Source organism: Cervus canadensis, chromosome 4 (genome assembly GCF_019320065.1).
Source record: "Cervus canadensis isolate Bull #8, Minnesota chromosome 4, ASM1932006v1, whole genome shotgun sequence".
Lineage (NCBI taxonomy): Eukaryota > Metazoa > Chordata > Mammalia > Artiodactyla > Cervidae > Cervus > Cervus canadensis.
In genome coordinates, this window is record NC_057389.1 from 29,811,397 (window position 1) to 29,832,591 (window position 21,195).

The following is a 21,195-nucleotide window of genomic DNA, read 5'->3' on the forward strand; positions in this document are numbered from 1 at the left end:
ACTTCTCTCAGGATCTTTATGGGAACCCGTGGTCTTGAGATTGTACAACACTGTTCTAAAAGACTCTGTTGTATACACCACGGAGTGCTGAAGAGGGTAAAACTCCAGGGAAAGGCTGCTCTGCATGAAAATATCCATCCACATTATTTCATTATACACTCGAGAATGACAAGCTGGTTTGCAAGAAGAGTGTTAAGAAATTCTCTCACAATTTCATCCACGGTTAAGGGCCTGTTCGCTCTCTTTCAAACTCCACTTTAAAACTTCATCCTATCTTGGAGTCCCCAGAGCATGTTCCTTTGTATCTTGAAGAGGCTTTCAGAGTGTTGTCGGTGATAGTACTGCTCCTAGACAATAACATATTGTCCTGTGATGATTCTAACCTGGTTGAGAAGTTGACTAAATTTAAGTGCCATTTATAATAACTCTCCACATTTATGATGGAGCCAAGGGCTTGTTGGGAACGCACACAGTTAATTACCCCACAAGACATGACATCGAATCCCAGGAACTTCTCTCACAGCAGCTTGGGGAGGATGTAGGAAGACTGCAGGGAATTCAGGAGAAGGCTGATCTGCCAATGGCCCTGGCTTTCTTGTGGGATGAAGTGGAGAAGCCCAAGGACTGATGTCCATCTTTACCTAACCAAGCTTGGAAATGGTTACTGATGTGAACCTCCCTGAAGACCAGTTGCAGGGTCAAAAGCTGGACAGAAATGGGATGTCTGGCTTCCGAGCCAAGCCTTATCTCCTGCTCCCCTTTGGCAGAAAAGAGACTAGAAGCAGGGAGAAGAAGGAAAAAAAAAGAAGAAAGTACAGAGATATAATTATCAACTAAATTTAGGATCATCCACGCACTCAATCCAGATAAGAGAAACTAAAGTGCCTTTGGGGTCTAAATTATCTTGGTTAGTTTGGAAGCTCATTCTAAAATTCCCCAGGTGATGAAGCAGTTTTAAGTTTTATGCTTTACTCTGGGCCCCTAGCAACTGTGAGGGTATCTTGTGCACTTCCGTTGAATGTTAAAAGCATAGAAAATAAATGGAGACTTGAGCGTGGTACAGAGTGAGGGCTGGCAGGAGGAGGGCAAAGGCTCATTCCCTGATGTCTGGCCCTCTCTGCCCGGATCCGCAGACCCATAACCCACTTCATCCATCTCACCCTTCAGCCTGGGTCCAGTCGGTCAGCCTCACTGCACAGACACGTTAGAGTTTAAACCTGCTCATACAGTGAATATGTAGCAGATTTATCATCATTTCAAACCTGCCTTGAACTGGCTGATCAAAAGGCAAGTTTCTTCTTTGAAGATTTTCTTTTGTAAGCTTCACTGCCCCAAATCAAAAAGGGCAGTGGTACAGACTCCCAGGACTACGCTCTGCATTTCTAAGGCAAGTGCCTTCAAGTCCTGGAGCATGTTTTCTGTTTATAAGTGGGTGTGCTGTGTGCCAACCTATATCCTGATGCCTCTTTTTTGGTCCACAAGATTTGCACCACCTAGGAGGACTATGTTTTGGAGAAATTTTTTTTTAGCCTTTCCGAGTTTAGTTTTAACACGATTTTGCTCTTTCCCCTCTCCAGACTTTCACACAAAATCCAAAGTGAATGCCTCCAAAGGGGTCTTGATGGGTTTTATTGGATCAAAGGGCCCTCTGATAATAAAGAAACCGCACAGAGATTTACTGAGTGCATTAAAAAAGAATGGCCTTGCGCCAGCCCTGGTAGAATTACACACCCATAAAAAAAATATTTTGGCCAGCCATGCTTTTAGAAAAGTGAGTGGTGATTTCAAAAATGGTGGATTCCTTTTCAAGTTTTTCAGCTCCCCCATTCTTGACAACATCCCTCCAGGACTCCAAGTCAGAAACCTGAGGAGCATACTAGATATTTCTGTCTTCGCCTCCACAGTCCACACACTACAAATTCTATCACCAATCTGTCTTCTCTTCTCTGGAAGGCGTTGCTCACAGATCCCCTGTTTTCTCTATTTCCACAGCTCCCCTCTTGATCTGGGCTTTAACCAACTCATGCCCTCACTCGTTACCGCCTGAGCCTCTGGATCAGCCTCCCTGTCTCCTGTTTTACTTCCCAATCTATCTGAATCTTCAATCAATTAGCAAATAAATATTTATGGGGCATCTACTAGGTAACTGACATGCTATCATGTCGTAATTTTATTGTATTATACTCCCGCTTATGAACTTAAAGCACCTCCCTGTTGCCAAATTAATCAAATTAAACCTCCTGCCAGATTTCTAGGCCATCCATCAATTCTTCCTGCTGCACCTCACCTACTATTTTCCACAGCTCTTCCATCACATCCTTCCACTCACTGGCCGAGCGGCTCACTACCCTCATTCACCCTCTGCATTCCTGCCCCTCACCTTCCCTGTTTGGAGTTTCTCTGCCTTGAACACGTCTCAGTTGCTTCCGGGTCATTTTCTCTCCATCCTCCCAGGACTGGGTCAGCCTGGAACTTTCTCCACTCAGTCACCTTCAACTTCTCTAGTGCTGGGGGTATTGTCCCCTCTTCTCTATATCACAATAGCCTAATCCCTACCATGCAATTTCATCATCTCTGTGTTTTCTCTTGAAAGAATTCACAGAGAGCAATAACAATAACAACAATAAAATCTACTTTAAATTTCCCATGAAAGTGAAAGTGAAGTCGCTCAGTCGTGTCCAACTCTTTGTGACTCCATGGACTGTAGCCTGCCAGGCTCCTCTGTCCATGGGATTTTCTAGGCAAGAGTACTGGAGTGGTTTGCCATTTCCTTCTCCAGGGAATCTTCCCGACTCAGGGATCAAACCCAGGCCTCCCGCATTGTAGACAGACGCTTTACTATCTGAGCCACGAGGGAAATCCTTAACTGGCTTAATTTCCCATAGACTATTTAAAAAAAGGTGCCACCATCAATGTAACTATTATCAAACACTCCTCATCACTGAAATCAAGGAGGTGCTCACCTTCTTGAATTCTTTGGGGAATTTACCTTCCCCAAAACACTGTTAGCAAGGGTTCAGCCTGGAACCCAGTTGCCTAAACCAAATTCAAAGTGTTTTTGCACTGGACTGCTCTAATGTCAGCTGACCCTGAAATGAGGAATTATTATAACTACCAATCAGGTTTCCTAATCCAGGTGAACAATGACTTGGTTGTATAAAGTTTCATTGAGTTATTATTCGGGTCAAGAAGGAACAGAGGCAGGGAATCCTGTGTTGATAATGCAGGAAAAAGAAAACCTATCCCCAAATGATAATCTACTCTTCTCATCATGGGTACCCTTCTACAAGCTAGTCCCAAAACCTTTCTCGAAACTCATCATTGAAGATTCTCCCCTTCTGCCCCCCTCCCCCCATGAGACAGGATGTGCTCAAATCAGTTTCTTGACCACACATCTCAGTCCTGAGAAGAAGAGAGGCCTGGAGTGAGTCTGCTGAATTTCTGAGTTCCTGTACCAGGAAAACTCAAATGAAGAACTGAGTTTGCCATGAAACAGTAAAACTTTGTACGACCTTCAGATGGTTGGATGGCATCACCAACTCAAGAGACATGAGTCTGAACAGGCTCTGGGAGATGGTGCAGGACAGGGAAGCCTGGAGTGCTGCAGTCTATGGGGTCACAAAGAGTCGGACACAACCGAGCGACTGAATAATGACCTTCAAAAGAATGGATAGCGACCAAGGGGGAAGGGGAGTAGGGGGAGGAATTGGGAGGTTGGGATGGACACATACACACTATTGATTCTATGTATAAAATAGATAACTAGTGAGAACCTACAATATAAAACATCTGCTGCTGCTGCTAAGTCGCTTCAGTTGTGTCCGACTCTGCGACCCCATAGACAGCAGCTTATAAAACAGGGAACTCTTTTAATGGTCTGTGGTGACCTGAAAGGGAAGGAAGTCCAAAAGGGATACATATGTGTACATGTGTGGCTGATTCATTTTGCTGCACAGTAGAAACTAACATAACACTGTAAAGCAACTGTACTCCAATAAAAATTAATAAAAAAAAAAAAAAAGAAATACACACGTGTGTGCTATGGGTAAAAAATAAAATGGTAGCAATCTACCATACCCAACCATGCTGATGTCTCCATGGCTGGCTTCCTTGTAGATTTCGGCAGCACCACCCACCCCACACCCTCAGGTGGGACCTGACTCAAACTCATTAATACCAAGGGAGAGAAGTTTAAGGAAAAATGTGTCATAAACAATGGTAATCCTGGCTTAAGCGGGAGAAAGCGACCTTTCTCCCCTCCCTAAAACAAATCGCTGTTTCGGGCCACGCGTGCCTGTTTTACTATTACCAGTTAATACGACCGTGGGCCGAAGATGCAGCTGTGGCCCCGGGAACAGCCTCCAGAGCCAGGCTGAACCTAATCCCTCAGGTAATGAAAAACCTATTTCTATTTCTGAGGCCTCACTACTCTTCATACGGAAGAGCCTTGTGCCTGTCACACATTTATTGAAGCTTATTACTCATCGAGACAGCGGGGCCCAGTTAGTATTTGGAATTATATTTTAAATCACAATTCTTCTCTTATTTATTTTGGGATTCCAAGGCTATGGTGAAAGCATGTCAGAGTTATTCTTCATGTGCTTTCAAACACATTAAACCCCACCCTTCCCCCTGAAATTCTTTTCTACACAGAGAATCTTTACGCATACGGGGAACATCTTCAGCCAAGACACAGGGGTCACCCCTGTGCACTGGGACCTCAGGACTCCACCAGATCACAGGGTTCTAGGGGAGAGATTTCCAGTCTCCTCACTCAGCATTAGAGTAATCTTCCCCGGGCCACCGGCTTTACTTCTCCCTCTCACATCATGCTCTTTTCTTTGGCTTTCAAAGATAAATGGATGCAGTCTCTGAGGATGCTGGGGACGGAGGTAGGAACAGATGGGCTAAAACTGCAGCCTCATCATCCAGTGAAAAAATAAAGACCAGCTTAATCTAAGGCAGAGGATTTTCTGAACTGACCATGAGGCTTGAGCTTATTCACTAGGCTAGTGGTGAATACGTGGTTCTTTCTTGTTCAACAGAAGCCAGAGGAAATGATAATTCTCTCTAGCTATTCATCTGGCCTCCTGCTGTCTTTATCTTCCCAGGAAAAAATATATACACCATATACACTACAGTCACTCAAAGGGATGCCGCCCCGTATATTTTCTCTCTGGTGCATGTTTGCTTTTTCTTGCGGCATTTATGCGTTTTTCTTCCTCTGTCATTTTTCTTTTTTTACATTCTTTGCCATTAGGGTCTGCACCCCACTTTTTCATGTGAAAGAAAATCAGTCACAATTGAACACTGTTTGCACAACACATTTCTCTGCAATTCACACCTAGTTACTTTCCCGATCTGGAGCCTTTCTTTACATTTCGACCGAGAGAGAGTCTGGATCAGCTGGCCCTTAGAGGAAAGTCCCTGTGCTATATCTAACCTGGTAAATGAGTTTTGAAGGATGTGACGACAAGCCAAGAGTCCATGCTGGGTATCTTCTCAATTAGCTAGGTTTTGGTTTTGTTTGTTTGTTTCAAACTTTATATTGGAGTATTCCCTGGTGGCGCAGACAGTAAAAAATCCACCTGCAATGCAGGAGACTCCAGTTCCATCTCTGGGTTAGGAAGATCCCCTGGAGAAGGAATGGCAACCCACTCCAGTATTCTTGCCTGGAGAAGCCCATGGACAGAGAAGCCTGGAGAGCTACAGTCCATGGGGTTGCAAAGAGTCAGACACGACTAAGCGACTAAAACCTTCCCTTTTCATAGCTGATTAACAAGGCTGTGATAATTTCAGGTGAAGAGTGATGGGACTCAGTGATACATATACATGTGTCCCTTCTCCCCCAGACTCCCCTCCTATCCAAGCTGCCACGTGACATTGAGCTGAGTTCCCTGTTCTATACAGCAAGACCTTGTTGGTTATCCATTTTAAATAAAGCAGTGTGTACGTGCCGGTTCCAAATTTGATGTGGTGGGAAACATAAGCACAGTAAAGTTTTTTAGTTAGGGGTGAGGCAGCAGTAGTGTGTGGTGAAGAATCACAAAAGGGAGTGGGCAAAATTAGCAAGGGTGTTCAGACATGCAATTAGGAGAAGAGTTCAGGCCTGGCTTTTCTGTGATCTCTGCTTTCTTCTTCTTCATGTTTTGACAGCATTCTCCCTGGGTGGGGTACATGGCCCGCTTAATAAATCCCTTAGTCATACAAACATGACAGACAATTCTTTTTCTTCCTTTGAGATAAATTTAGTCACGGGTATTTCGGGTCTGCTCTCCAATCTGCCTCTGACATTAAAATAATCCATCGGTATTTTTCTGCGATAAGGATAGGATAGCACTGCTGGGTCAGCTGACCTTTCCAGAAGGCTTCACTCCTGTCAGTTTTGACGAGAAGAATAAAATACCATGCAATTAGCATCCCTATCTCTATAAAAGAAACAGAGATATGTGCTCCCAGAAGAAGTCAGAGCCATGAGCCTCTAGGGAGCACTTTCACCCTCATGACCTAAACCTAAAGAACCAAGGTGGGGGTTGGGGTAGGGGTGGGGGAGACAAGAGTTGGGGAAAAGCCACAGATCAGCAGGCTAGTACCTTTTAAAAAAATTAACAGTAATGCATGCATATTTCTTTAAAAAAAATTAAACTTGACAGAGAAAGCTAAATCTGGATGTGCCCCAAGTATACTTGAAGGTGAAATGTACAGAGGAGAGGAAGGGAGAGAAACAGAGACATCCATATCTGTGCAAATAAAGGCAGACATTATGAAAGAGCAAATCTTTAGAAGCAGGATTGGAAGCTGGTTTCCTTAAAGTCAGACTGAATTTACATGCCAAAATATTTCATTAAAATATGCACATGATAAAAAGTGTTTCTGACCAGAATATTCAGGACGGGGTCTGCAGGAGTAGTGGTGTGTGACACCATTTACACACATGCCAACTCAAGAGCTGACCTCCTCTCCCTTCTCCTTCACTGCCCCACGCCCTGCCCCCACACCAACAGACAGGACTTGGGTAAATAGTAAGTGACTACTGGCCTGGGCATAGCCATGTTCTGTCCTAGACCAAGACTTGTCTGATGAGGAATTAGGGAACTTTACAAAATGTTGGTGGTTTAGTCGCTCAGTTGTGTCCAACTCTCATGACCCTATGGGCTGTAACCCACCAGGCTCCTCTGTCCAGGGATTTCCCAGGCAAGAATACTGGAATGGGTAATCATTCCCTTCTCCAGGGGATCTTCCCAACCTGGCTCTCCTGCATTGCAGGCAGATTCTTTACCAACTAAGTCATCTAAATGCTAGAAGTTTATAAATCCACTGAATTGGATTGGTTGCTAAAATTGTAGGGTTAACTCAAAGAGTATTTACTGGACTTTTTTTTTTTTTATATCATTATACAAAATAAGGCAGAGAAAAGATGTGACATAAAACAATTCTCCTCCTGTAGAGTTTTGATCAAGACTGAAGACTTGGAGAATGCCCTCACATAATTAAAAACAAATATCCTCACCCTCTGGCTGCAAGGGTCATTCCAAAGACAACACTGAAGACAAAAGTGATTCCTGATCCCCAACTTTCAGTGCTCTCCTGGGAACCAACACCCATGGTCATTCTTTCCATCTCTCACATCACTTGCAGTAGCAAAGATGGTAGTGGAATTACATGGATATCAACTAGACACAATGGAAAATAAACTAACCTTAGTGAGAAATGAATTTGGAGGAGGAGGTATTTTGAGAGCTCCCACCCCCCAACAACTTTGTACACTGTATCTGAAATATAGATTGATGCTCATCATTGAACACATTACTCTCATCTATTAGGCAAGAGCCTGCCGTGTCTATAAATTCAATTTCCTTTATCATGGTAGCTTTCTGGTTTATTTGGATAAATGTCGAGCTGTCTACTGTTATTTATCTAAGTAGCTCATGAGGGAATCAAAAGTTTAATGATGTAAGATGAGGTGGTAAAATAGCACCTCCAAGCAATTCTCCAGGATAGCTCTTCATTTCATTACCTTGCCTGGATGTATTGGTTTGAGAAATTGTGCGGAAGATTACGTGTAATTTGGTATGCTGGGTGTCATTTTTTTTCCCCCCACCATACTTGTGTCTTCTAATTGTGTCATGTTTTATCCTGCTTGATACATGGCATTTTGTAGTTTGCACTGCTAGGTAACATTTTTAATTATTCTATTCACAGCTGCTTATGCCTTGTTCTTATTTCTCGTCTTAATTTCATCTCGTTCTTTTTAGTATTTATTCTTCCTTCTTTGGCTCTTCACTCATCACTGGTATGGTCTTACGAAGTGTAAGCTTTTTTATTTGGAAGCTTGATAGTTATTCAAGTAAATTCAGGAGGAGAAAATGCCTACATTGGACAAAACCAAATTGGGTAAAAACAGACACAAATCTCCTCAATTTCTTATTGTAAAATGGTTAGACTACTTCACATTTCTAGTGGAAAAAATGAATTGCTGATCACTGATTCATACCAATGCATTAAACAAAGTTTTTCAGGATAAAAGCGTTGGTTCTCAGTTGGAACTGGGAAAAATGAAAATCAGATGCCTCTATCACTATTGTATGAGTCTGATTAACATCATGCATAAGTCGTCATTGCAAAATATAACTTACCCAGGTGCTAAGCATTCTATTAAATGTACTGTTTTACGGGGTTGTTCATTAGACTCTAGGTCTAGGAAAACATTTCAAGTAAAAATGTCCTAGATTCCGAAGCTGGTCAGCAGATTCCAGCCTACAATGTGACTGGACAGTAGCTCACCTAAATAACATTTCTTCCCCAACAAAAACACATAAAATTAATGTAATATATTTAATACATTTTAAATTAATATAAAATTAATAACACATAAAATTAATATATAAATTTACAATAACTTTTTTCATGGTAAAGATGTCTACCCACAATTCTCTTGAGATTCAGGAAGTCTACAAATCATCTCATGAAACACATGTACTCTAACTAATACCCCAGAAATCTGTGTTTGTACAACTGAGGTCATAACGGAGCCTTACAGTCCATTTCCAAAATGTGTCTAATTCAAAGGCACACTGGGCCTCCCTGAAAGATGTCCTCTTGTTTATCATGGCCTGGAGAAGAGAAAGCATCTGACGCAGTGCCACTTAAACTTTCCCTGTGGAATATGATGGAGCCTAACCTAACCTTCATTAACGTCATGCCTAAAATATTTGTGGTGTTAACATAAGTAAGCAGACTGATAGAACTGCATCGTGACTGCAAAGTCCAAAGCAAGGCAATATGCCTTTTTCTTCCAAAGATCAGAGTCCCTAAGGGGAGTACTGAACATGTTCGCACAAATCTTCCCATAAATGACCTAACTCCACTGAAAACCCATCCCCAGGGAAGGGCCTTCCCTAACTGCTGTGCAGATAGTCATGATGAAAGAAACGTAAAGACTGGAAGCAAAGCTCATCCTCCCTTCCCACTCATAGGTCTGACTTTTAGGAGAAAAAGCCTTTGAAAGATGATACGCACTATATATCTTATAAATTCCTCTCTCTCTCCAAGAATGGAGAGCTTTTCTTTTGCAAAGCTCTTTTCTTATCAACATGTAGCTGAGGACTGTTTTCTGAAACACTCTGATATTTATATATTTATTTAAGGCGAGAAGTCGGTAAGATAAAAAATGAAATTAGTGGAATGTGCAATGCATTATCCTCTTTTTTTATGGTAATATTAAATATGTTAATATAGTTGATGGACCGTTTGCTCTCCTAATGCAGAGGATCTCCTTATGAGACATCAATTTAATAAAAGATTTATTTGATGACAAAAGGGCTCAGGCAAAAATTCTGAGGGTCTCTTCTTTACAACCAAGGTAGAATTTTCTCTAAAGGCATTTTCCATGAAGGACACAAGAAATCTGGTTTAAGGTGACCTCAAGGGAAATACAAATGTTTTAAAAGTTTGCTTTGGGGGTCAAGTTTCTGTCATACAAAGCTATAGAGCTATGCAGGGTATTGCAGGGTATTGCAGGGCATGAAAGATTCTGTATGGCTTGTGTATACAGGACCTAATTCACCATATAATAGTTCCTTTCGCTACTTGGTGCCTTGTAGCAATTGTTTTCATTTCTTAGCACATCCTCATTTACAGAGAAGCAGCCAGCAGACTTTCAGATTTATGCCATTATTTGCTTCTTCACCTTGAACTCCAACTGAATCCTGCTACACTTTTGTAATGTGAGTGCCAAATGCTGGCCGTGTGCCAGACACAAACACTTCCCAGTTTCGCTCAGCTGGCTCTTTTGATTTCAGGGAATCACGGGTTCCTGCTAGAGGGTTTCAGTGTGGTGCTTATACACACACAGCCCACCTCACTGTTCCTTTGCCTAAATGCTTTCAACTTGGGAACGTGATTTGGGAACAGAGGCAATTACAATTACATCAGGGAATCCGCAACTTCTCTTGACATGGGGAACAAGTAAAGCTAGAAATCAGGGATTCTGGGTACCTGAGAAACGCCCTCCACAATTGGCTCAACTCAGCCCTAACCCTGATTAGCATTCATCAGCTCAACAAATGTGTACAGATCGCTCATGAGGTACGAGGCACTGTTTTGAAGATACGACGATCCAAGGACTTGCTTTAGGCCTCTCACTGTACCTACCGAGGAGTGTGGCAGCAAATACAATAATCACAATTACTGCATTTAGTTGAGCTTCTGGTTGTGCACCAGGTACCACCATATTTCACCTGTTCTAAGATTCGATTTTTTTTTTTTTAATATTTTCACATTTCTGGAGTCAGGATGCTCCTTCAAAATTGGTGTTTTCTTACAACTGAGGCTGACCAGGCAGCACACTGGTCTGGTGTGACTTTGGATCTCTTTATACACATGGTCGCATATCAATCCAGGTGGTCTGTGTCTACTTTCTCCTAAAAACACAAATTATAAACAATAAGTAAACATGCCATATTTTAACTGATAACCTTCTCTCTCCTTGGGGATATGAACAGAAATATCACCTCATATATGACAACATATTGGATTTGAGGGGCTTCCCTCGTGGGTTCAGTGCTAAAGAATTCACCTGCAATGTAGGAGACACTGGAAACGTGGGTTCGATCCCTGGGTTGGGAAGGTCATCTGGAGGAGCAAATGGCAGCCCACTCCAGTATTCTTGCCTTGGAAATCCCATGGACAGAGGAGCCTGATGGGCAGCAGTCCATGGGGTTGCAAAGAGTTGGACATGCCTGAGCACATATGAATGCATATATGCATTAAAGAAAAGTTGTATGCATGTATAAATTAAATGAATACTCGAAGCCTCTTTACAAGGCAGGAGTTATCCCTACTGGTTTGGGTGGGAAACTTGGGTGCAGTGAGATTAAACATCAAGTCCATAGTCATATGGCTTTTAAGTATATACATGAGAAATTGAACCCTAGTCTCTGACATCAATGCCCATGTATGTGCTTTCCATCTCATCAACTATTTCTTTTGTAATTACCAAGGCAGGGTGAGAACCTCTGCAACCATGTTAGAGGTATAGAATAGAATGAAATAATTCAAAGTGATGCACAGAATCTTAAATCATGAAACAAATAAATGAACAAATGAAAGACTCAGAAAATGGGGATCTGTGGGATTAGTGGCTATCCTAAGTGATCCAGACAAATAAAGTGTGTAGAGAGAGAGACAGAGATAATAATGCTTGATTACTGCTTCTGGACTGATGATGGCTAGAGAGACAACTATCACAGAGAGAGACAGAATGATCTCTGTTCGTTTCCAAGGCAAACAATTCAATATCACAGTAATCCAAGTCTATGCCCCAAACAGTAATGCTGAAGAAGCTGAAGTTGAATGGTTCTATGAAGACCTATAAGACCTTCTAGAAATAACACCCCAAAAAGATGCCCTTTTCATTATAGGGGACTGGAATGCAAAAGTAGGAAGTCAAGAAATACCTGGAGTAACAGGCAAAATTGGCCATGGACTACAGAATGAAGCAGGGCAAAGGCTAATAGAGTTTTGCCAAGAAAATGCACTGGTCATAGCAAACCTCTTCCAACAACACAAGAGACGGCTCTACACATGGACGTCACCAGATGGTCAATACCGAAATCAGATTGATTATATTCTTTGAAGCCAAAGATGCAGAAGCTCTATATAGTCAGCAAAAACAAGACCGTGAGCTGACTATGGCTCAGATCGTGAATTCCTTATTGCCAAATTCAGACTAAAATTGAAGAAAGTAGGGAAAACCACTAGACCATTCAGATATAACCTAAATCAAATCCCTTATGATTATACAGTGGAAATGAGAAATAGATTCAAAGGATTAGATCTGATAGACAGAGTACCTGATGAACTATGGATGGAGGTTTGTGACACTGTACAGGAGGCAGGGATCAAGACCATCCCCAAGAAAAAGATATGCAAAAAGGCAAAATGGTTGTCTAGGAGGCCTTACAAATAGCTGAGAAAAGAAGAGAAGTGAAAGGCAAAGGAGAAAGGGAAAGATATTCCCATCTGAATGCAGAGTTCCAAAGAATAGCAAGGAGAGATAAGAAAGCCTTCCTCAGTGATCAATGCAAAGAAATAGAGGAAAGTAACAGAATGGGAAAGACTAGAGATCTCTTCAAGAAAACTAGAGATACCAAGGGAACTTTTCATGCAAAGATGGGCACAATAAAGGACAGAAATGGTATGGACCTAACAGAAGCAGAAGATACTAGAAGAGGTGGCAAGAATACACAGAAGAACTATAAAAAAAGGATCTTCACGACCCAGATAATCACGATGGTGTGATCGTTCATATAGAGCCAGACATCCTGGAATGCGAAGTCAAGTGGACCTTAGGAAGCATCACTACGAACAAAGCTAGTGGAGGTGATGGAATTCCAGCTGAGCTATTTCAAATCCTAAAAGATGATGCTGTGAAAGTGCTGCACTCAATATGCCAGCAAATTTGGAAAACTCAGCAGTGGCCACAGGACTGGAAAATGTCAGTTTTCATTCCCATCCCAAAGAAAGGCAATGCCAAAGAACGCTCAAACTACCACACAATTGCACTCATCTCACATCCTAGTACAGTAATGCTCAAAATCCTTCAAGCCAGGCTTCAACAGTACATGAACTGTGAACTTCCAGATGTTCAAGCTGGATTTAGAAAAGGCAGAGAACTAGAGATCAAATTGCCAACATCCACTGGATCATCAAAAAAGCAAAAGAGTTCCAGAAAACCATCTATTTCTGCTTTATTGACTATGCCAAAGCTTTTGACTGTGTGAATCACAAAAAACTGTGGAAAATTGTGAAGAAGATGGGAATACCAGACCACCTGACCTCCCCCTTGAGAAATCTGAATGCAGGTCAGGAAGCAACAGTTAGAACCAGACATGGAACAACAGACTGGTTCCAAATAGGAAAAGGAGTACGTCAAGGCTGTATATTGTCACCCTGCTTATTTAACTTATATGTAGAGTACATCATGAGAAATGCTGGGCTGGATGAAGCACAAGCTGGAATCAAGATTGCTGGGAGAAATAACAATAACCTCAGATATGCAGATGACCACCCTTATGGCAGAAAGTGAAGAAAAACTAAAGAGCTTCCTGATGAAAGTGAAAGAGGAGAGTGAAAAAGTTAGCTTAAAATTTAACATTCAGAAAACTAAGATCATGGCATCCAGTCCCATCATGGCAAATAGATGGGGAAACAGGGACAGAATTTATTTTTTTGAGTTCCAAAATCACTGCAGATGATGACTCCAGCCTTGAAATTAAAAGACACTTGCTCCTTGGAAGAAAAGCTATGACCAACCTAGACAGCATATTAAAAAGCAGAGGCATTACTTTGCCAACAAAGGTCTGTCTAGTCAAAGCTATGGTTTTTCCAGTAGTCATGTATGAATGTGAGAGTTGAACTATAAAGAAAGCTGAGCACCAAAGAATTGATGCTTTTCAACTGTGGTGCTGGAGAAGACTCTTGAGAGTCCCTTGGACAGCAAGGAGATCTAACCAGTCCATCCTCAAGGAAATCAGTCCTGAATATTTATTGGAAGGACTGATGCTGAAGCTGAAACTCCAATACTTTGACCACCTGATGCGAAGAACTGACTCATTTGAAAAGACCCTGATGCTGGGAAAGATTGAAGGTGGGAGGAGAAGGGGACGACAGAGGATGAGATGGTTGGATGGCATCACTGACTCGATAAACATGAGTTTGAGTAAACTCCAGGAGCTGGTCATGAACAGTGAGGCCTGGCATGCTGCAGTCCATGGGGTCGCAGAGTTGGACACGACTGAGTGACTGAACTGAACTGCTTCTGGACTGACGATGGCTAGAGAGACAACTGCCACACAGAGAGTCCAGGACAGAGCTGAATGGTGACTCAAGGGACAGACAAGTGGTGGACACTCCATCCGTGTCCACCTAACACTCTACCTCTTGTGGAGGCACAGAGCCCTGGGCTGGCAGACGATAACAGCACCCTGTTTCCTTACTGTGCTCCTTAAGAACATGGACCCAAGGGGTCCACGGGGCTGTGTCACCTACTTCTTCGTTTTGCATTAGGATGCTGTATTGAGTTAGGACCCCGAATTTCTTCCTCATTCTCATCAATCAAGTCTACGCATGATAGTAGAAACCCCTGTATTGCCTGACTATCTTGATTTTTGCATTTATTGTTATTTTTTTCTATTGAAGTATAGTAGATTTACAATGTTGTGTTTGCTTCAGGTGCAAAGTAATTCAATTTATATATGTATATACTGTGTGTGTGTGTGTGTGTGTGTGCATGTACTCAGTCACTTCAGTCACGTCTAACTCTCTGTGACCCCATGGATAAGTAGCCCACTAGGCTCCTCTGTCCATGGGATTTTCCAGGCAAGAATACTGGAATTGGTTGCCATGTCCTCCCCCAGGGGATCTTCCTGATACAGGAACTGAACCCAGATCTCCTGCCTCTCCTTGCACTGCAGGTGGATTTTTATCTGCTGAGCCATCAGGGAAGTCCCTACATATACATATACACGCAAACACACACTATTTTTCAGATTCTTCTCCATTTAGGTTATTACAAGATACTGAATACAGTTCCTTGCAGTCTTCAGCAGGTCTTTGTCGTTTACCTATTTTATAGTAGTGTGTATCTGTTAATCCCAACTCCTAGTTTATCCCTCCCCTCCGCCCCCAACTACCTTGATTTCTGACAGGCACCTTGGAAAGGAAAGCAAAAACACCTCCTTCCCTTCAGCAGAGGAACTCATCTTTTCTGAACGTCAAACATGAGATACAAATGTTGCCGCACGGTGGTTAGGTGAGGGGGACCCAGCTAATGACTTAATTTACTTTCTGTAAGTCGACAGATCCTCTTGAAATCAGGCATACAATTAGGAAATGGCAGCCCCACTGCCAGAGATGCACCAGTGTGGAAGCACTGACAGGACTTTATTATCCAGTTAAGAGCACATTAGCATATCTATTAGATAAAAAGTCTGCTACTAACATCGAATGTGTAACATAACTGGGTCCCCTGACTTATTTGTGGGCGGTTCTCTTTATCTCTGTGTGGATGACTGTGAGGTTTGATGATCTAGGGCTGGGGAGCTGGGTGGAAATGTTATTTGCTGGATTGTTCAAACATCATCATTAGCATTTTGCCCTTCAGATAATGGGAGATAAATACATAATTTGGAATTCATATAGAAGGGGAAGGTGTAGTATTTCTCTGGATAGTCAAAGAGTGGTGAGTTTGAAAAGGGAGGGCTGACATTTCTCCTAGGCTGTGTCCTCAGGAAGAAAGCCAGGTTAAACTAACTGTTCTCATCATCTTCTGTCACTTTCTTTATGTTTTCCCCCAAACCCGCTCTATTCGGCGAGATGGGAATACACAAAATAGCAGCCGAGAACGCAGGATTCATCAGCGCGAGTCTCAACACATCAATTTCCAAGTGTAGCAACTTTAAACACATTGTAGGCTTTTAGTTTCCATAGAAAATAATCTCTCATTGTTTTCAAAAGAAACTGAAAGCACCCCAAATTACCAGACTTTTAACATCCTGACATGTTGATGGCCCGCGTTCTTCCCAGATCAAAGTGAGACTGGCAGAAGTCAGAGCAGCGAACAGCTTACTTAAAACACAGTATTTCATATTTGGCAGGAATTACTGTAGTGAAGAGACAAGGTGACTTTCTAATACATATATATGTATTTTAGTTTGGCAGGGATCTGAAGAGCTGAAAACTAATTTAGGATGACATAAATGCTCTTATCTCTCTCTCTACTCCCCTTCCTCTCCCAGCCACGTGAAGAGTTTTTGACAGAAGACTCTTGTTTTTAACTCAGGGGCGACGGTCTGAGCCCCGCGTCATGCTGAACTGTTGTGTTTGACTCTCTTTGAATTTCGAGGATTATCTGGATTCAAACAGCCAAGTCATACATTACAAGCATCTTTCTTCCTTGATGGGGGGTAGCCTTGCAAGAATATTGTTGCCTTATAAGGAAATGAGATCTCGACAATGTTAACCCGGGACAAGAAAGCAATGATGTCATTCAGCGACCCAGCATTGTTACGACCTGTTGGAAAATCTCACCAAAGAAGGTGTCAGGCGCTGAGTCATCTTTAAAAACAGACAATAGTTTTGCAGAGAAATCTAAAGATTGAGGGCAAGTGAGTACGTGGCAAAGTTCCTAGGCAATTAGACTCCATCCATGAGTTGGGGCAGTGTTTTAAGCAGTCTACTGGGAAGGAAATTTTTATCTTATAGAAAGTTTTTATCTTAGGGAGAAAAGTGAATTCCTTTTTCCACTTTTAGTTTGGGTCAGAAAATAAGATGGAAGCATTCATTATGAAGTGGGATTACAGGCAATCACCATTTACAGTGGACTCCTGCCAGTTTGAGAGCACGGTAAAGTGTTATCTTGTTTGCCTGTTTTTTTGTTTTTGTAAAGGTGGAGATAGTCTGAAAAGATATTTTTAGGAAAAGAATAGCAATGTAGTTAGACAGGGGTTGGCAGACTGTGGCAACAATACATGGATGTAGAGGACAGTTTTGCATTTTAAATGGGTGAAAAAAAATCAAAAGAATAGTGTTTCATGACACATGAAAAGTACATACAATAAAAATTTCAGTGTCTACAATTAAAGACACCTGGAAAAAAGCTACGGCCATTTGTTGACACACTATCTCCGGCTGTTTTTGAATTACAATGGCAAAGTTGTGGGGTTGTAACAGACTGCATGGCCTGCAAAATGAAAAATATTTACTATCTAGCTTTTGACCGAAAAAGTTTGGTGGTCTCTGTGACAGAAGATATTTGGGAAAGCAGAAATATGAGGCCAGGTTAGGAGACTAAGCAGGAGATGTGGCTTTTTTCCATTTTTTTTAGACGATGATTCGGGGAGGATGGGAACCAATTTTTCTCAGTTGTTAATAAGGACAGAATTAGGTAAGGTGAACTGATGCTACAAAAAGGATGACTGAGGCTTCATGCAGTATTTGGGAAATGTGGCTAATCATGATGTTTAGGAGAGAGCAGTCAAGGGAGAGATGTTAGACAAGGCATCAGGAGAATGAGTGCTTAGTCCTGGTCCTGCAGCTAACTAGCCATGTGACTTGAGACCCTCTGGGCTTCGGCAGCAACAACTGTGAAAGGATTGCAATTAGCCAATTTCGTTTTCTGCCAGAGTGTATATTAGGGGGCTGGGGTATGGTTCAAATTTAATAATTATATGGTGGTGGTTTAGTCACTAAGTCATGTCCGACTCGTGTGACCCCATGAACTGTAGCCTGCCAGGCTCCTCTATCCATGGGATTCTCCAGGCAAGAATACTGAAGTGGGTTGCCATTTCCTTCTCCAGGGGATCCTCCTGACCCAGGTATTGAACCCGGGTCTCCCTCATTGCAGGAAGACTCTTTACTGACTGAGCCACCAGGGAAGCCAATAATTATATACAAGTGCTTTAAACAGAAAAACGATTCTAATCAAACAGAAGGCATTAACCAGTTATTGTATGCACCCTATAAGGAGAGAAACTTAGTAGACTTGGCATAAAACAGGTGAGAAACAGTATGCTGGTTACAAGCTTTAGGAACTCAGGGATCCAGAGGGATTTCTGTTGTTGCCGGCAATGAAAGCACTTGAGCAGCCCAAGGATAACAGACGACTTCCTGAGCAGGAAGCTCTCGTGCATTTCCCAGCCAAATTCTCCGAAAACCAGTCTTCCCGAGGAACCATTTGGGCGAAGGGCTGAGTGATGCATAAGATGGTCCCCGAGTGGTTCATGTAGCTTTTCAGAATAATTTATTTGAGGATGTTTTGTACCCTGGGAGACTCTGGCACTGGAAGAATCTGATGGAAGAGCATCACAGAAAAGACCCCAGCTGCGTGAGCAGGAACCGGGGGACCTCACCACAGTTGGTAAAGGCTTACGTCTTCCATTTTGCCCGAGGGCTGGTGTTACTCTGATCTACACTTGCCCACAGGCTGAGGCTATGGAAGAACTGTCATGGGGCTGAACGTTTCCAAATTGCTCATTTCTGGAAAGACTTCATGCAAGTTTCAACACGCAAGGAAGATAATTTGGCCTATTTGTCAGAGTTCCTGGCAGGCCTGAATCCAGTGCCTGTCCATAACTGTCCTGGGGCGGATGTGTCAATTTCAGGACCTGTCATGTTCCAGCGGAACAGAGTCATGCACGAGCCAGAGCGGGCTCAGGTCTTAAAATCATTGCCCTCCTTAACAGAAGGGCTTTGCTTTCTATGTTGTCCTTCTGTCCTGCCTGATGGCTTGTTTTCTAGGTAGGCACAATCACGTGTTGCTCCTGACAGCACTCTGCTCTGCGTTTTCAATGTAGTCTTTATGCCCCTGCAGTTCTGTAATTAATAGTATACTGCTTTTCGTCTTCAAAGTGATTTATACACATTAATTAATCCTCATCATACTTTAGAGTTTCTGAATGTCAATAACCATCACTCCCAGGTTTTACTTAGGAAACCAAGACCCAGAAGGAAAACAACTTAGTCAAAGCCACAGGGAAAGGGGTCACTGGGGTCAAGGTCAGAAATCCCTCTGGCTCCCTGAGTTCCTAAATCAGGCGTCCTCCAGATCCAGATGCCTCACCACGCTTGCGGACCTGCCCTCACCTTTGGAGAGTGGCCGAGAGTAGCCTTGGCACTACCAAGACTGCTGGGTGGATCAGCCTCTTCCATCACTCATTCTGAGTCATAAACTATTCTTCAATACTCCAGGGTCGAAGCATAATCTTACCTAAAGCATACATAATAGGAAATGATGGATTATAAACTAATAAACCATCCTAAGATGCTTGGGTCCAGCTTCCAGTAGCCTCCAGACCGAGGATAAATATGTTTCCTAATTCATCACTTACAAGTTACACACCTGATTAAAACATTAAACTCTCGCTACACCGTTTCCCATTTATACGATCACCCTACAGAAAGCATTATATTTTAACTATCAAGCTCAATAAATCAGGCAGTAGCCATCTATTTCTCTGCGAGAAGAGAAGGAGCTGCACCAGGGACCTTACTGGCAGAAGCAGACAGTCTATATCTGAGCTCCCCATGGTGCCCACCAGCCCAGCAGAACACTGAAGCCCAAGAAGTGAGCTCATGGACCCTTTCTGAAATTTCTGACACATAGACAAATCAAGCAAGGATCCTGAAGGCATTTTGAATTTGCTTCCACCAAGCCCCACCCCTGAACAGTTACCTGGAGAAGCCCACAATGCTACCTTTAAGGACAGAGAAGATTCCACCCAAGCGACCTCCTCAAGGCTATCCCTGACTCCATCCTTCATCAAGAGGTAAGTGAGAAGCAGACATGACTTTAAATTAGGGGTGCCCGGGTATCTGACCTCAGCCCACATGCAGAGCTGGGGTTTAAAGTACAAAGGATTTTGCAAAGCCCCAAATAAACAGGGTGCCTTTCCCCAGAGTGTCAATGTGCTTACTTCTAGAGGGCACTCACTCCTGAGAGATGCAAATAACAAGGGCTGCACAAACTTAGTTTTCCATATTGAGATGAGCATAGCAACAATATTCAGTGAAAGAGAGTGAAACCCTTCCATCAGGTTTTGGTCTGCTGTGCCTTGCTCTGTGCAAGGCCCCAGATCTCTGGGGAAGCACAGGTGTCTCCTTTGCCTCCAGGCAAGCTCGAGCACCATGATCTGGGAAGCTCCAGACCAGCTTATCCTCTGGCAGGCACCTTGCTGGCTGCCTGAGGATGAAGAAAGTGTGAGAGAGCGAGGAGGGTTTATATTGGGAGAAAGGGCAAAACGAGAATGATCAGGGTTGTTTTTTATTTTCCCTCCTGGAAATGGGAAGGAGTTGAGCAAACGTGCTGAGAGCTCATTTAGAGCCGGCCTCTTTTTTTGCTGGTGTTTTATAGGTTTGCTTTGCAACACGGCACAGCCAAAGTGGGGAGGCCTGACGGAGCAGCCCTGAAGCCACGCCAGAACCATCCAGTGTTTCAAATAAACTTAAACAAATGTCACTGTGGCCTCTGCCTGGGCCAGGAGATCTGCCGCTGGCAGGCTCAGCTGACAAAGCAGCAGTGCTGGGGGCTCTTAGTTGGGGCCAGGAGCTACGAGCAGGCTGTGTGCCCAGCTCAGGATGCGGTAATGCAGGGGGCACCCTGTCCCTGAACCCCGGGCATCTGCTGCTTCCCACAGTTAGGAGACCATACCCCGTGGATGCACAGCAGCATCCCCAGTGGGTGAAGAAACATACTCCAGCAACTTCATCAATCTGCTATCCTAGCTCATAGCCTGAGCTCAACCCAGAATAACAGCTGCCGTGGGAGGTGCATCTGATTCAGGTTCAGCAGCGCATGAGATGAGAGATGAAGGAACAGAGGTGAAGGAGAAGAGGTGGGCAAGGTCCATTGGGTCTGGGAGACTTGATTCCCTACGAAGACCTGGCTGGATGCTTCGGTCCCTCAATCCCGTTTCTGTTCCCCAGGTCTAAAAATCAGCTAGCCACTCTGACTTTCCTTGCAATCACAATGTTCCAGGCCTGCTGATGGCTACTCTTCTATCCAGTTTTTGACTGGCTGAAGTTTAACCAACGTTGCATGAATTGCTGAGCCCAGACCTGGGTTAAAAATCCAAGATGGAGGAGACCAGAAGGCTACTTGAGCAATGAGGGAGGGGTTGACAGCAATGACAATTTTCA

At 43.1% G+C, this 21,195-nt stretch overlaps 1 protein-coding gene across 3 annotated transcripts in view; it reads right to left on the reverse strand.

Annotated features, from left to right (window-relative positions):
* The window catches only part of TENM2 (teneurin transmembrane protein 2), a 1,360,160-nt gene that overhangs the window by 271,621 nt on the left and 1,067,344 nt on the right, over nt 1-21,195 (reverse strand). The window lies entirely within an intron of this gene.